The following is a 4,337-nucleotide window of genomic DNA, read 5'->3' on the forward strand; positions in this document are numbered from 1 at the left end:
TCTTCCCGTTGCCTGGGTGTAGTCATAAATGGTGAACTAACTTGCAGTTCCTTTTATATTGTTAACAGAGCTCTCAGGTTTTGTTAAAGCCAGATGGGATCCCTTGAGAAAAAAGGATAGGCGTACTGTTTGGGACAAGGCAGACAGAATCTGAGTAATGGAGATTACCAGTAAATAATCAAGAGATTACCTGCTCATGCTCCTCCTCCCCTAATTCTTTACTTTGCTAGGTATACCCAAACATTGTTGTTCTGCTTTGACCCTTTTTGAAGCAAAGGACATATGGCAGGCTTAGTAAACCATCAGTGGATGGACTTCTTACTTTGAAAAAAAAAGTCCTGCATTACAGCGGGAAAGACAATTATTCAAACAAAAGAAGCCATATTGGAATTTTCTACTTTAAGCAAGTAATGGAGAAAAAAAGAGGAACCGGCCCAGGATTCTTCCCAACAGGTGTCCTGTAGAGAAGTCCCACAAGACTCTTTCATGGAGCTGATGTACTTCTAGTTCAGGATTCTGTGATGTTAGGTTTATGAGGACCAAAGTCTTTCCACATTTTCAAGAGAGACACATAAGATAGGTATACCTACAAGATATCTAGATAGGAGTTTGTTTACAGAGAAAATAGTTCTTCTAAAAATCTGTCATGGCACCAGGCCACCTGAACCTGTGCTGAATGAGCCTGTTCCAGTAGACTCTTATTGGTTACAAACAGGGGCCATATTATACATGGGACGCATTTTCCTGGATTGCGCTGGGTGTACCCTTTGAAAGGTGCCCAGAGGTCATATTATACATGGGATTTTGTTCTTACTCTGATATAATTTACATGTAGTCACTTGGATGTTCAATCCCAACAGGTCATGAACCTTTGAACAATCAATGCATACGTCAAACTATTTGAGATATACACATCTAATGAATGCAAAGAAAATTTCAGACATAGGAATATCTTTTTCAAGAAAATACAACATTTAGATAAAATCAGAAAGGGTACAATCAAATATCACAAAACACCATGAAAGATGATGTACAGATCCACCTACAAGTCATGAATGTATACTTCTATTCCCAACCAAAATAATCTACAAAGTAACAGATCTGAAGGCACAGAGAACAGTTACTCAAGTACAATAAATGCTTAGGGATTAGATGAGAAAGTCGACGTTTCAGTCTGTTGTGGCGTAATTGTCCGTCAGATCATCTTCAGGACGTACAGTCGATTGTTTAAAAGGAAGACCCTTTAAAATTGTCAAATGTTCAATTGGGATCAGTCAAGTTTTGAATATGGACTGATTTACCCAGAACGATCTCTGTTGAAGACTTCACTCTAGCAATAAATCTTTCAAGATTAAGTGGAGTTAGCACTTCCGGGTCACGGGTTATAGCTTATACTTCCAGGCCCCTGGTTTACATCCTAAATAAAACCGGCTTTGGTTCGACAAAGATAAATTAACTTTGAATCTGCAGGGACCTATGCCAGTGACTGCGTGACAAAAGATACAGACTTGTGGAAGAATGCCCATTGATTGACGCTCTCTCCACCTTCGCTCTTTGTCAACAGCAATAAGCAGTTTAATGCTCCAGTGCTGCCTTTTGGCTAGGTTCACGCTATAGAAATACGATATATATATATATATCTATATATATATATATCTATATATATATAGATTCACTGAAAAAACCATAGGTTTCACACACGTTATAGTTAGGAATTAGCATTTAAAAAACCTTGCAAATTCACTGAAAAAACCATAGGTTTCACACATGTTATAGTTAGCGGAAATTTTACTGATAAAAAACCAATGAAATTCCCCCGTTATAGTTAGTGCAGGCAACTATAACTCACGCGACCGCAATCCTTTGCTGATGCTAATACTGTATTTAGACACTTATTTGCCCATGTCTTCTTCCATACATTTTTAGCTATACATATATTACAAATATTTTTTTTTCATAAAGACACATATGTCATCAGCAGAAGATTGCGGTCGCGTGAGTTATAGTTGCCTGCACTAACTATAACGGGGGAATTTCATTGGTTTTTTATCAGTAAAATTTCCGCTAACTATAACATGTGTGAAACCTATGGTTTTTTCAGTGAATTTGCAAGGTTTTTTAAATGCTAATTCCTAACTATAACGTGTGTGAAACCTATGGTTTTTTCAGTGAATTTGTACGGTTTTTTAAATGCTAAGTTACTTTACGCCATTCGTGGCGTGCGCGCCCACTTAACGCAGTTCGTTCCGTGCGCGCACGGTGCGCGAAGCGCACCGTGCGCGCACAGTAAGCACGCGGTGCGCTTCGCGCACCGCACGCCCACTTTACGCAGTTAGTGCCGTGCACGCACGGTGGGCACGCGGTGCGCTACGCGCACCGCGTGCCCACGTTACGCTAGATGGGCCATGTACGCACGATGCGCTTCGCGCACCGTGCGCACATGGAGGACATATGATGCACTTCGTTTTGAAAGGTAATATTTTAATTTTTCGTAATTTTTATAAGCCATGCACAAATGGTGCCCTTCGGGCACCATTTGCACACGGGGTGGACAGAGTGTGGATAATTTATTTTTTTATTTTTATTTTTTTAAATATTATAGTTTTTCTCTTCTCTTATAAGCCATGCACATTTGGTGGTCTTCGGCCACCAATTGCACACGGGGTGGGGAGAGTGTGGATAATTTTTTTTTATATATAATTTTTTACCGTACACGTACGGTAAGCGTAATCGGCGAAATTAGCAAAAAAAAAAAAATTCCGGTTTTGGCCTTGGGGGATCTTTGGGGACCCCCCCACCTTGGCTATGTGTGTGGGAGCTGTCTAAACAGCCCCTTTACATGTTTTTGTGCTTTGTATTTTCATCATCACTCTCAGTGCGAGAGAGAAAATGGCGGCCGCCGCTTCCTGGTTTCGGCCGATTCGAATGTTTACTAAGATCTAAGAGCCAATCAGAATCGCGCTCGCGCACGCCACCGTACGCGTATGGTAAGCGTACCGTAAGCGCACCGTAAGCTGGCTCAGATATATATATTGATTTAAAGGCTATTTTCTCAGAATCTACTGAACAGATTTACACCAAACCTACAAAAGGCACTTCCTTGACTTGAGGACTACCTCTCTGCCAAATTTCAAGTAATTCTGTTCAGCCGTTCGGGCTGTAGCCCTGTCTAAAGGTCCTATGGAAAAATGCATGGGAAAAATGCATTTTGGGACCCTCCTTTTATCTCAGCCCCCGCTTGACGAATCCCCCCGAGACTTTCAGGGTAGGAGCGGAGCGTAGCGCCCCACCTATTTTGCGAGGATTCGTCGACCGGCGCCAAAGTTATTCAAAATAGAATGTTGCGGATTTCCTATGGAAACGTGGTCCTAACTATAACTACCTACTGGCGACCGCCAGTAGGTAATATATATATAATCTACTGGCGGTCGACAGTAGATAGTTATAGTTAGGACTGTGTTTCCATAGGAAATCTCAAAATTCTATTTTGAATAACTTTGGCGCCGGTTGACGAATCTTCGCGAAATTTTCAAAACTAATGGGGCGCTCCGCTCAGCTCCTACCCTGAAAGTCTCGGGGGGATTCGTCAAGCGGGGGCCAAGAAAAAAGGGGGGTCCCAAAACACGTTTTCCCCATGCATTTTCCCATAGGACCTTTAGTCGACGGTACAGCCCGAATGGCTGAACAGAATTACTTGAAATTTGGCAGAGAGGTAGTCCTCAGGTCAGGGATGTGCCTTTTGCATATATGGAGTCAATCTGTTCAGTAGTTCCTGAGAAAATTGCATTTAAAAGCACATACATATCTATTGCCACGCACTGTGCGCGTACCCTAACGTGCGCGAGCGTAATTCTGATTGGTTGTTACATGTCAGTCAACGTTCGAATCGGTCGAAATCAGGAAGTGTCGGCCGCCATTTTGTTTGTTTTCAGTGCGAGAGTGGAAAAGGAAGGTGGCGAACGTGAAAAGGGGGCAGGGTAGAGAGTTCCTGACCCCCTAGCCTTTGTCAGGGGGTCCCTGAAGGACCCCGAAGGCAGAAAAAAACATTGAAATTTTTTTTTTGTAAACAGCGGGGTGCGCGCACCGTGCGCGCACGGAGAAAAACCATTAAAAAAAAATTAATACGTAGTTTATAGAAAAATAAATATATAAAAAAAATAATAATACATACATAACTTAGCATTTAAAAAACGTACAAATTCACTGAAAAAAACATAGGTTTCACACACGTTATAGTTAGGAATTAGCATTTAAAAAACCTTGCAAATTCACTTAAAAAAACATAGGTTTCACACATGTTATAGTTAGGTGGATATTTCACTCGTAAAAAACCAATG

Source organism: Triturus cristatus, chromosome 6, assembly GCF_964204655.1.
Source record: "Triturus cristatus chromosome 6, aTriCri1.1, whole genome shotgun sequence".
NCBI classification, from domain to species: Eukaryota; Metazoa; Chordata; class Amphibia; order Caudata; family Salamandridae; genus Triturus; species Triturus cristatus.